Here is a 13622-nt window from a genome sequence, read left to right on the forward strand (position 1 = left end):
ATGCTGAGTGAAGCAACCCAGGCATTGAAGGACAAATACTACATGACCTCAATGATATGAAATAAGCAAGCTGCCTCAGAGAGCTAGAGACTGGAAGATAGGCTTACAGGAAATTGGGGGGGTGGAGGAAGGATGTGAGCCAACATCTGCAGGGGTGGAATCTATGATGAGCTGGCGATAAGTATGAGCACAAAGAAGAGATAAAAAGGGGGCAAGGGGTTGCCTTTGGGTAGGGCTTTGCGGGTTTGAGGGGGGCTGGGATGGGCGGATGGGTAATAGTGCCCAAAAAATGGGGGTGAGGGAGGGGCAACATACGAACATAGGAGAGTATCAGGTGTTGTTTGAGAGTAAAATGCTGAGAAAACCGTATCAAAATATAATTAAGAGGGTTACCTGTTTAGGATGCTGAGAGGGGATGGTCCAACATGGGACGAACTCCGGGGGAATGTCTGAATGCTCATTTTGCCACGGTGGGTTGTACCATTGGATAGAGACCCAAGTAGTGAGAGTGGGGGTGGACCCACATCCTGGGAAGGACTAATGCCATCAAAAAAGAGGGAACTGTATCTCTCGAGAGAAAGGATGGCTCCCAGGGCATTAGGGCAGTTGAGCAAGTAAGGCCCTGAACACTCTTGCAAGTATCTCTGGACATGGCTCCTCGGGAAATGGAGATTGGCTGTCGCTGTAGGCCCCAAGGGGAGGGGATAATGGATGTTAAAGAGATGGAACCAAGGTAAATGTAGGGGTAAGAGAGGAGTTTCGTGAGAGTACACAAGGATGGATACAAAACATGTAATATTACACCATAAACATAGAGGGGATGACAGACTAATAATGTAAACCATAATGTAAAACAGAGGGTAACTAAAAATTTAGAAAACTGTATATCCTAAAGTATGGACCACAATGTAAGCACAGATGTCACCTTGTCTGAAAGCTATTGTCTCAGAGTCTGTACATCAGTTTAAGTAAATATGATATGAATAAGTTATAAGAATATCGCTGTGGAAGGGAAAAGGTTTTATGGTGGATGTGTGGGAGTACTGTATATTGTATATATGAATTACTGTGATCTAGGGCTCTTGTGAAGAGAAGCTCAATAATTAGGAAAAAAGAAAAGAAAAAGATAGGGCATAGAATTTTTCCAAATCAATACGTATTCTATATCTAACCTTTAAACCCATCAATATATTCCATTTTACTAGTAAGGGATCCTGACATTATATTGGGCTTCACTTTTCAGGAAGTTTTGGATCACAGAGTGGTTCAACAATGGCGGCAGAGGAATACTGGTATGGGATGTTATTGACAGGCAATATATGGTTGACAGGGAGTTATACAGAGCATATGTCCAGGGTGCATGGTAATGTTTGGATATACTATAGTGGCAACAATTAAAAACAACAGCTGGGGCTGTACTGGCTTCCTGGCCAGGGGTGCTCTGTTGTGGTCCCTAGGGGTCAGTGGCAGTCCCCCAGGTGCAATGGTAAGGACCAGGAAGGAATGAGGGTCCAACAGTGAGCCCCTGATACTAATGACTATGCTTGTGAGCCTATACACCTGAAATAAGAACAAGGCCTAGAGCAGCACTGTGCCTAGGAGTTTCCTCCTGACAGCCTTCATGTTATTCAAATGTGGCCAGTCTCAAAGCCATACTCAGCATGTAAATGCAATGCATTCCCCCCAGCATGGGGCATGACACCCGGGGATGAGCCTCCCTGGCACTGAGGGATCACTACCAAGTACCAGCTGATGATGCAACTAGAAAATGACCTTGAATTAAAGGTACAACGTGGACCAGCAGAATATCCCTGTCTACACATAATAACAGGAGTTTAAAATGCTGTTTGACCTAATGTAAGGGGGAAATGGAAAAGAGAAATGAGTTTATATGGCTATGAGTCTCTAAAAAAGTCTGGAGGATGTCAGCAGGATTGCCCTTATGCACACCTGAGCAGAGTCTCAGAGACAGATAAAGTAGATACAACCCCAGGTATTGGTTCTTTTGAGGGCTAAAGAGACCCACAGGTTCTATGGTCATGACAGATGCGGTTCACTGCCATGTCAGTTGGCCCTTCTTTGGAGCTGGTGTTTCTGTGTGATGGAGCTGGACACAGATGGGATCTCTTTTCACAAGACTTTCATGCTACTTTACTGGAATTGTAGTCGGTGCTGGGGTTTAAGTTATATCTAGGGGATGTGAATCTCTGGGCTGACAATATGATAGCCAGGCCCTGAGCCTCAACAGACTTCAGCTCCTACACTCTGATTTATTGGACTTACCCCACTCAGCTAACATGGAGTTGAAGAATGTCAACCACCACACCATGGAGCCTAGAGTGCCTACAAGTGAAAGCAGGAGGATTGAATCCAGTATCCATGTGGAATCTAAGCCTCCTCTTGACATAGATGTGCAATGGACACAACCAATCCAAGGTCCACAGAGAAAATGTGGCATTGGTGTGGGAAAAGTGGCCATGGTGGCTGCTTGGTGCGGGGAATGAGAGGAAGAGATGAAATGTGGAGGCGTTTTTGGGACTTGGAGTTGTCCTGGGTTGTGCTTCAGGGACAATTACTGGACATTGTAGATCCTCCCAGGGCCCACTGGATGGAATGTGGGAGAGTATGGGCTATGATGTGGACCATTGGCCATGAGGTGCAGCAATGCCCAGAGATATACTTACCAAATGCAATGGATGTGTCATGATGATGGGAGAGAGTGTTGCTGTGGGGGGAGTGGTGGGGTGGGGGCAGTGGGGTTGAATGGGACCTCATATTTTTTGAATGTAAAATTTTTAAAAAATGAATTAAAAAATTAAAAAAAAATCATTAGGGGGGAAAAAGATGTAGACACTGAGGAATAAATGAAAGAACTGACCTTGCCATGGTACATAGAGGGCAACACCTATTGCAGTGATGAAAGGTGAAATGTCAAAAACAAAGCTTTTTCATTTTTTCATTTTTGATACCCCTATTTATTTTTTCTTAATTCTTCTAAAATTAGTATGTATTCTATATCTAGCCTTTAAACCCATCATTATATTCCATTTTATTATTAATAGAACTTGGCAATATATTAGGCTTCATTTTTTAAGAAGTTGTGGACCACAGAGAGGTTCAACTATGGCAGGATAGGAACACTGGTGTGGGGTGTTATTGGTGGGGGGTACATGGTTGGGAGGGAGTTCTCCAGGGCATGTATACAGGGTATACAAACATGTTTGGATATTTTCATAGTAGTTACAGTTAAAAATGACAACTGAGGGAGTGCTGAGTTCCTATCCAGGGGAACCCTATCACATTGCCCAATGGAACAGCAACAATCCCCCAAATGTAATGGCAAAGAAAGATGGTCCAACAATGAGCCCATGATAAAGATGACTATGCTTATAAGCCTGTGCACCTGAAATATGAACTAGGCCTAGAGCTGCAGTGTGCCTAAGAGTTAATTCCTGAGAGCCTCCATGTTGCTCAAATGTGGCCACTCTGTAAGCCAAACTCAGCAAGTAAATACATTACCTCCCCCCAGCATAGGATACTACTCCCTGGTTCTGAGGGATTGCTACCAAACACCAGCTGATGATGTATCTAGAAAAAGACATTGAATAAAAGGGTCAACTCAAACCAGCAGAATATCTCAGCCTACATGTAATATCAGGTGTTAAAAACTGCTTTTTGTCCTTGAATAAAAGGGGGAAATGGAAAGGAAAAATGAGTTTATATGGCTATGAGTCTCCAAAAAAGAATCAGGAGGTCATCAGAGGGATTGCACTTATGCACATCTCAGCAGGGTCCCAGAGACAGTAAAAGTAGATAAAACCCCAGGTGCTGGTTCTCTTGAGGGCTACAAAGACCCACAGGTTCTATGGCCATGTCAGTTCGCCCTACTTTGGAGTTTGTGTTCCTGAGTGTGATGGAGTTGGACTCAGATGTGACCTTTCTACACATGCCTCTTCTGTCACTTTTACAGGACCTGTGGTTGGTGCTGGGGTTGGTGTGTACTCAGGAGAACTGAACCTTTGGATGGTCCATGTGACAACTGGCCCTAAGCCTCAGCAGACTTGCAACTCCTACCCTCTGGTTTAATGGACTTACCCTGGCCAGCTAACAGGGAGGTGAAGAAGGACAACCACCACACCAGGGAGCCAAGAGTGCCTACAACTGCAAGTAGGCGAATTGCATCCATCATCCATGTGAAATCTAAGTCCCCTCTCAATATAGGGGTGGACATAACCATCCCAGGGTCCACAGGATGGAGAAATAGAGCATGGATTAGAGTGGACATACTGATATTCTACTATGCAACTATTGTGATTAGTAATGGAAGAAATGGTAGCATTAATGTGGAGAAAGTGGCCATGGTAGGTGCTGAGAGTAGGGAGAGAGAAGAAGAGATATGATGTAGGGGCATTTGTAGGACTTTGAGGTGTCCTGGGTGATACTGCAGGGACAGATCCTGGACATTGTACGTCCTGCCATGTCCCACTGTGTGGACTCAGGGAGTGTGTAAACTGCGATGTAAACCATTATCCATGTGGTGCAGCAGTGCTCCAAATTGTATTCACCAAATGTATTCATGATGATGAAAGAGGTTGTTGATGTAGGAGGAGTGGGGTGAAGGGGATGGGGTTTATATAGGGACCTCTTATATTTTGTGAATTTAACATTTAAAAATAAATAGAGAAAAAAAAAAAAAGGAAAGAAGGGCAATCCTGCTTCTCATTTTGTAAGTTAAGCATAACTCTTATAAGTGGGCCCAGCCAATATTGTACCTGAAAACAAATGGTAAATCTTATTTCACTAGCTGATTGAGTTTGTACTGGGATTGCTTTAAGTCTGATTTTTAATGATATTTCATTTTCTAATCCATTAATATGGAATGTTCTTTCATTTATTTAGATATGCTTTGCTTTCTCTTAGCAATGTTTTGCCATTTGCGGTATGCAAATCATTTATATTCTTGTTTAGATTTATTCCTAGATATTTCATTCTTTTAGTTGCCATTGTGAGCAGCATTTTCCCTTGATTTCTTATTCTGATTGTTAATTGCTTGTGTACAGAAATATGCCTGATATTTTGATGTTATTATTGTACCCCACCACTTTGCTGAATTCATTTTTTAGCTCAGTGAATATTTTTGTGGATTTCTCAGGATTTTCTGAAAATAGGATTGTAGCAGTTTGGGATTATTTTCTGCATCCCAAAAAGAGAAAGTGTATGTTTGTAAACTAATCTGTAATCTACATATGTTAAGCTTCATTTGCAGTAAATTCAGTTGAGGGGTCTTTTATTAGACTACCTGTCAAGATTGCTCTAGGGTTTTACTGACCAAGTCAGTAAGGCTTGACTCAGTATGAGTCCCAGTCCCCATGCTGGGTCTGATATAAACAAACTCACATGGACAGAGACACAAGAGACAAGAAGAGAGAGTTCTGTCATTTTTGTTCCTGCTATGTGACAGAAGGAAAAGGCTTAAGTGAGTGAGTCCACAGGGAGAAATGAGCCATTTGCCTGATAGCTTACAGCTGAAATTGGGAAGACAGCAGAACAGTCATGACTGATATAGGAAGCCCAGAAAGAAACAAGCCCTGTGCCAGGTGAGAAAGGATGGAAGGATCATTTAAGCATGAAACCTGAAAGGGATGGGCCCTTGGAGCTCAAGAGGAAAGGGTGAACTGTGGGAAAAGAGAATCCTGGCAGAGATCAGCAGCCATCTTCTTTCATCACATCACAACACACCAGGATAAACAGTAGGTGACTGGTGAGAAAGAAGCTCTGATGGTTCCTCTGGACTTTTTATGGGCTTGGAACTATAAGCTTTTGTCCCCAAATACATCCCCTTTATAAAAGCCAACCGGTTTCCTGTATTTTGCCTCAGCAGCCCTTTGGCAGACCAAGATAAGGATCATGCCATTTGCAAATAGGAAAACTATTACTTCTTCCTTTCCAATTTGGATGTCTTTTTTTTTTCTTTTTCTTGGCTATTTGCTCCATAAAAATCTCACAATGCAGGAGTAAATAACAGTGGTATTAGTAGGCATCCTTTTCTTCTACCTGATCTTAGAGGGAAAGTTTTCTGTCTTTCACAGTTAAATACAATGTTAGCTGTGGGCTTTGCATATATGCCCTTTATCATGTTGAGAAAGTTTCCTTCCGCTCCTAGTGTTCTAAGTGGTCTTTTTTTTTTTAATCAAAAAGAAATCTGGATTTTGTGAAATGAATTTTCTGCATTCTGTATCATTTTGAAATGAATACGTGGGTAATTTCCTCCTTTGTGTTAATGTGGTGTGTTATATTAATTGACTGTTATGTTGAAATAACAATGCATATCAGGGAGAAATCCTACTTAATCATGATTTCTATGTTTTTTTTAATATGCTCTTTGATTTATTTTGGTACTGTGTGATTGAGAATTTTTGCATCTATATTCATAAGAGATATTGGTTTGTAGTTTTCATGTGGTATCTTTATCTGACTTTTGTATTAGGGTGATGTTTGGCCTCATTGAATGAATTAGGGTATGTCCACTCCACTTGTATTTTTTGGAAGAGTTTGAGCAGAATTTGAAATAAGTATTCTTGGAGTGATTGGTGTATTTCCCCTGTGAAATCAACTGGCTCTGGACTTTTATGTGATTGCAGGTTATAATTACTGATTCAATCTCTACTATTTGTTTGTTGAGATCTTCAATTTCTTTTGAAGTCAGTATAGGAAGTTTGTTTTTCTAAGAATTTGTTCATTTCATCTAGGTTATCTATTTTATTGTCACATATTTATTCATTGTATTTTCTCCTATATATATATTTTTTTACTTCTGATGGATCAGTGGTGATGTTCCCATTTTCATTTCTGAATCCTCTCTCTTTTTTCTTTTCAGTCAACTAAAATTTGTCAACTCTATTGATCTTGTCAAGGAACCAACTTTTGGTTATGTTGATTCTCTATTGTTTTTGCTCTGTTTTCTATTTCATTTGTCCCCATTCTAAATTTTGTTATGTCCATCCTTCTGCTGGCTTTGGGTTTAATTTGCCCTTCTTTCTCTTGTTCTTCCAATTTAGAAGTCAGCTCTTTGATTTGATATATTTCCTCTTTTTAACTGGAAGCATTGAGAGCTAAAAATTTCTCTCTCAGTAGTGCCTACTGCTTCAGCCCATAAGTATTGATATGTTGATACTGATTTTCATTCACCTCAAGATATTTTACAATTTTGCTTCTGTTTTTGAGTTTCACCCATTGTTTTTTAAAAATATTTTATTTCTATATATTTGTAAATTTCCATTCGACTCTGTTTTGATTCTAGCTTCATTCCATTGTGATCAGGGCAATTATATTATGTTAATATTTTGAATACATTGCAACTTTTTTTGGTGGCCCAGCATATGGTTAGGTCATTCTCTATCCAGAGAATGATCCATGTGCACTTGAGAAGAGTATGCGCAGTGCTTTTGTTGTGTGAAGTGTTCTATACATGTCTGGTAAGTCTAGTTGATTTAGAATACCACTCAAGTCTTGCATTTCCTTACTGATCTTTCCACTAGATGTTCTATCCATTATTGCAAGTGGTATACTAAAAAGTCTCCTACAATTACTGTAGAATCATCAATTACTCCCTTCAAATCTGAAAATACTTGTTTCATATATTTTGAGGCTGTGCTATTAAGTGCACACATATTTCTAATTGTTGTATCTTCTTACTGAATTGTCTCTTTTATCAGTATATAATGATGGTATTTGTACCTTATAATTGCTTTTGACTTAAAGTGTATTTTATCTGATTTTAGTTTATAAATGTTATGATTTTAGTATAGGCTAATGTGTCAATTTAGCCATCTAACAGTGACCAGTTGTTTGGTCAACTACACATTAGGCTAACAAATTTCCTTGAAATACAAGAACATTTCATAGATTTTAATTATCAGTGAGTTGATTTATCAGTGAATTGATTGCATAGATGGCTGATTACACCTACAATCACCCAAGGAGATTGCCATCAGCAATGTATGATGTCTTTTCCAATCAGTTGAAGGCCTTAAAAGGAGAATTAATTTCAAGATTCAGGCAAAGACTTCCCAGCTCCACTTCAGACAGTCAGTGTCTCTTGGAAACTATTCAAGAACCTCCATTGGAGCCCCAGGTTTGCAGTCTGCCCTGTGGAATTTGGGCTTGTGCATTCCCATGGTCATGTGGGAGAATTTTATAAAATCTCATACTATTTACATATATTCCAGTTGGTTCTGTTTCCCTAGAGAACTCTAATATAGCTTGGTCTCAGGAAAGGTTCTTGAGAAACAGAATCTTAAAAAAGGGATATCTGAAGTGGTTCTGGCATTTCTGCATTTGGCTCTCTACTCAAATTGGATTCAAGTGCACTAATATCATCCTTTCCAATAATTGAGAGGCACTGACAATCCATGGCATGAGCTGGCAATGGAAATACACAAAATATCACCACTGGACTTGACTACTACTATGCTTATAAAAGGCAAGGATCTGGGTTAGAGTGTTTTCAACTCCTTAACAGAGTTATGCAGAGACAAAAGTTACAATGATATTAGCTGGATGTTCCTAAATACTCTGGATACAATTACACAATAAAGGGATGAACTAAAGTTTCAAATTTGCAACTTAAGCACTTCATGAGTGATATGAGAGTTTGTGTACTCTGAAAGAAAATCTTGGATTGTGCAGTCGAAGACTTGAAATCTCTGAAAACCAGACTCAGAGTTTCAGTGTATGAGTAACAGAATTAAAATGGAAACTGAAATCTCAACCTTGCATGGTGTCTTCTGTTAAAGTGAAGGCACTGATTGGAACAGAATGAAACCCTGAGGATTGGGATGTACACAGTGAAACCCTAAATTCTGCTGAGACTTTGCCAGATAAACCTGTAATGGTCTGCCCTATGGAGACCACACAATGTCGAGCTTGTTATCAGTCAGCCTCCAGCCTACCCCAGGAAGTCTAGACTTCCTCCTAGCCCTGAGGTGGGTGCAAGCCAATCTCCAGGCTGCTCTGCCAACCTACACTCTGCTCTGAGGAATCTACAATCCAACCTCCAAATGGAGATTAATCCTGTCTCACCAGACAAAAATGCAAAGGAATGCCCTGAGATCAGTAACTTACAAGGTATTTCTAATCATTCTACTTTTCCACCCTGCCACTCCTCTTTTTCATACCTATTTCCAGACTAATATCACAGCAAACTCCCAAAGGTGAAGTACAAAGTGTGATCCAGAGGAAATATGCTATACTTTAAAAGAACTGCATCAGTTTTCCAATTTATATAGACAGAATTCAGGGGAATATGTGTGGGAACAGATATTAAGGGTATGTGATAAAGGTTGAAGGAACATAAATTTGGATCAGACTGAACTTACTGATATGGGCCCATTAAGCAGAAATTCTGAATTCAGTGCTGTAGCTTGTAGTTTGGATGGCTGACTGCAACATGAACCAAAAGATGGCCCAGAATGTCTGAGGTGGTAGATGCCTGATTTATCCTGGTTTACTGTAAAAGAGGCAATTGAAAGTCTTAGAAAGATTGGAATGCTAGAATGGATTTACCAGTTAAGATCTACACACCCACCCCAGAAATATACAGAGAGCACACCTTTAACCAGAGTTGTGAGGAATAAATTTGTAAGATTAACTTCATCTTCCCTGAAGAGCTCTGGGGTTGCTCTTCTCTGTAGTCCAGTTATTACTGTGGGAACTGCTGTCACGAAACTTGAATCTTTAAACCTTATTGGAATCATAGGGTGTGGGGCTGGTAAAACCCAAGTATCAGCAGTTCATCACCAAAGACAAGGTGGGCATGGCTACCACAGTGAAAAGCAGATTCAAAGCAGAATCAAAAGAGCCAGAGTCCCATTGAGCTATGGCATTAGCTACTAGAATCATGGAGTACTTAGAAGTGAAATAGATGGGCAGTCTACTAAATTCCTACTTGATCTGTATAAATAGAATAGTTCTAGGTAGAATGAACAAAACACTAACTTTAATTAGAGACAAAGAGAATCATGCCCCTTAATCAAGCCCCTGAACTGAGACTGTTTACAGATCCAGAGCCCCTTGAATGTGGAGAAAGCCAGGACCTCTTGGGGGAGGATCCTCTTACACTGTCAAAAATTTATACTGTTAATCTTCCCAGTTTTTCTCAATGAGACCTACAGCCTTTTGTCAGAGTAACTGTGCATTGGGGAAAAGGAAATGATTTTCAGGGATTATTAGACACTGGTTCAGAAGTGTCATTAATTACAGGAGACCCAAAATGTCACTGTGGTCCACCAGTAAGAATGGGGGGCTTTTGGAAGTCAGCTGATTAATGGAATTTGAGCTCAGACCCATCTCACAGTGGGACCAGTTTGTGCCCAGACCCATTTGGTCATTATTTTCCCAGTTACAGAATGAGTAATTGGAATAGACCTACTCAGTAACTGGAAGAATCCCCACATTGGATCTCTGACTTGTGGAGTGAGGGCTATTAGGGTTGGACAGGCCAAGTGGAAGCCACTAGAACTGCCCCTATCTAGCAAAATAGTAAACCAAAAGCAATACTACATTCCTGGAGGTATTGCAGAGATCAATGCCTCCATCAAGGACTTGAAGGATGCAGAGTTGGTGATTCCCACCACATTTCCATTCAACTCTCTTATTTGGCCTGTGCAGAAAACAGGTGTATATTGAAGGATGATAACAGATTATCATAAACTTAACTGGGCAGTGACTCTGATCACAATGCTGTCCTGGACATTGTATCCTTCCTTGAGCAAATCAACCCATCCCCTGGTACCTGGTATGCAGTTAGTTATCTGGCAAATGCTTTTTTCTTGACTGTCATTAGTAAGGACCAGCAGAAATTGTTTATTTTCAGCTGGCAAGGCCAGCAATATATCTTCACTGTCCTGCCTCAGTGTATATCATCTCTCCAGACTTTAAGGTATAATATCCTCAGGGACCTTGATCATCTCTCCCTCCCACAATATATCACACTGGTCCATTACATTGATGATAGCATGTTGTCTGGACCTAGTGAGCAAGAAGTAGCAATGACTCCAGACTTTTTGATAATGCAGTTGCATGATCAAAGAAGGTAGATAAATCCAACACAAATATATGTACCTTCCACCTTGGTGAAATTTCTAGGTGTCCAGTGGTATGTAGTATTTTTCTGTAACATTTATGTTATCTAAGTATCATTTTTTTAAATTATATATATAAAGAGACTAAAAAAAAAAGGAAGAGAAAAAAAATAAAGTGAAGGTTAAGTTGTTGTATCTGGCCCCACCTATGACCAAAAAGGAGGCATAACACTTAGTTGGTCTCTTCATATTTTGGAGAGAGCACATTCCTCCTTTGGGTGTGCTACTCCAGCCCAATTACCAAGTGACCAGAAAAATTGCTAGTTTTGATTGGTGACTAGAACAAGAAGAGACTGCAACAGGTCCATGCTGCTGTGCAAGCTGCACTGCCACGTGGGCCATATGGTCCAGCAGATCTTGGTAGCAATAAGTGTCAGTGTTGGAAGTGTCAGTCACAAATAGAGATACTGTTTGGAGCCTTTGGCAGACCTCTATAAGAGAATCACAAGGCAGCTCCTTAGGATTTTGGAGCAAAGCCATGCCATCCTCTTCAGATAAGAGCTTTTGGCCTGCTCTTAGGTTTTAGTAGAGATTGAACACTTAACCATGGGCCACAAATTTTCCATGAGACCTGAGTTGGCTATCATGAGCTCAGTATTGTCTAAACAACCAAGCCATAAAGTTGGGCATGCACAGCACACTTCATAATAAAGTGAAAGTGGTATATATGAGATAGGGCTTGAGTGCGTCCTGAAGGGACAAGTTAGTTACATGAGGAAGGAACCCAAATGCCTGTGGCAGCAGCTCCACTTCAGGCAGCCAACATCTCCTGTGAACTCATCAGGGACCTTTATTGGAGCCCCTGGTTTGCAGCCTGCCCTGCAGAATTTGAACTTGTGCTTTCCCACAGTTGTGTGAGAGAATTTTTAAAAATCTCATACTATTTACAGATCTTGCTTTTCAGTTCCATTTCCCTAGAGAACACTGACTAATACACAATTCCAGCTCTTTTTTAGTTACTACTTGCATGGTATATTTTTTCCATCCTTTCATTTTCAATGTACTTGTACCTATATTTAAACTGAGTATCTTGACCTCAACATATAGTTGGGTCTTGCATTTCTATCCATCTGCCATTGCTTGCATTTAGACTAGGGAATTTAATCTATTTCCATTTGACATCAGTACTGATAATATGAGACTTGATTCTGCCATTTTGCTCTTTAGTCTTTCTATGTCTTACACTTTTTCTGGCCCTCATTTCTTCTACTAATACCTACTTCTATATTTATTTGAATTTTTGTGTTGTACAACACTGAGTGTCTTTGGTTTTCTATCCTGTGTATTTTTCATCTATTTTCCATGTAGCTTCCATGTGTTAAAATATAACATCCTAAGTATACAAGAATCACATTTGTATTGATACCAACTTAACTTCAATAGCGTATTTTTTTCTAAACACATCATACCCCCATTTTTGTTCGAGTTACCACTTACATCTTTGTACATTGTTTATCCAAAAGCATAGTTATCATTGCTTTCTATGCATTTGTGTTTTATCACCTGAAAAAAGTAATAAGTGGAGTTATATACCAAGCAGTGCACTACAATAATACAGGCATTTATAATTTCCCAAATGGTTAACTTTACCCCACATCATTATTTCCTTATATTGCTTTCGACCAGTGCCTAATGCCCTTCTTTCAGTCTGAAGAAGTGCATTTAGGATTGCTTTTAGGGTAGGCTTAGTGGTGGTGATCTCCCTCAACATTTGTTTATCTAGGAATGTCTTAATCACACTCACATTTTTTCAAATAAATTCTCATTGGATATAAGATTCTTGGTTGGATTTTTTTCCCTTTCAGAACTTTAAGTACTTCAACACAGTGCCTTCTTGTCTCCATGGTTTTTGATGAAAAGTCAGTACTCAGTCTAATTGGACTCACTTTTACATACTCCTGCTATTCTCTTGCAGCTTTTGAAACTCAATTCTTGCCCTTTGAATTTAATATATGTGACATGGTGTATATTTTTTTCCTGTTTGGTGTTCTCTGGACATGTTGGTTGTGCACATTCACATCTTGTGCTAAGTTTGGGAAATGCATTGACCTTATTTGAATATCCCTTGTGCAACTTTCTAACTTTCTTCTCCTCCTGGGACTCCCATAATGTGTATATAGGCATGCTTGGTGGTGTCCCAGAGTTGTCTCAGGGTATTTTTGCTTAATATATTACTTCTTTTTTTTTTTTTTTTAACTTTCTGTTCCTCAGCCTGAATCAGGTGTATTGTCTTCAAGTTCACTGACTCTTCTGCTGACTCCAATCTGCTCTTGAAACCCTCCCTGAAACTTTTTGTTTAAGATACTGGTGGCTTTTTTTGTTTAAGATACTGGTGGCTGTATTTGTCAGTGTGTATACTCTACATTTTGTTTATCCATTCATCAGTTGATGTTCACCTGGGTAGTTTCCAACTATTGGCTATTGTGAATAATGCTGCTATGAACATGCATGTGCAGATGTATATTCATGTCACTGCTCTCA

Source organism: Dasypus novemcinctus, chromosome 22 (assembly GCF_030445035.2).
Source record: "Dasypus novemcinctus isolate mDasNov1 chromosome 22, mDasNov1.1.hap2, whole genome shotgun sequence".
In the NCBI taxonomy this organism is placed as follows: Eukaryota; Metazoa; Chordata; class Mammalia; order Cingulata; family Dasypodidae; genus Dasypus; species Dasypus novemcinctus.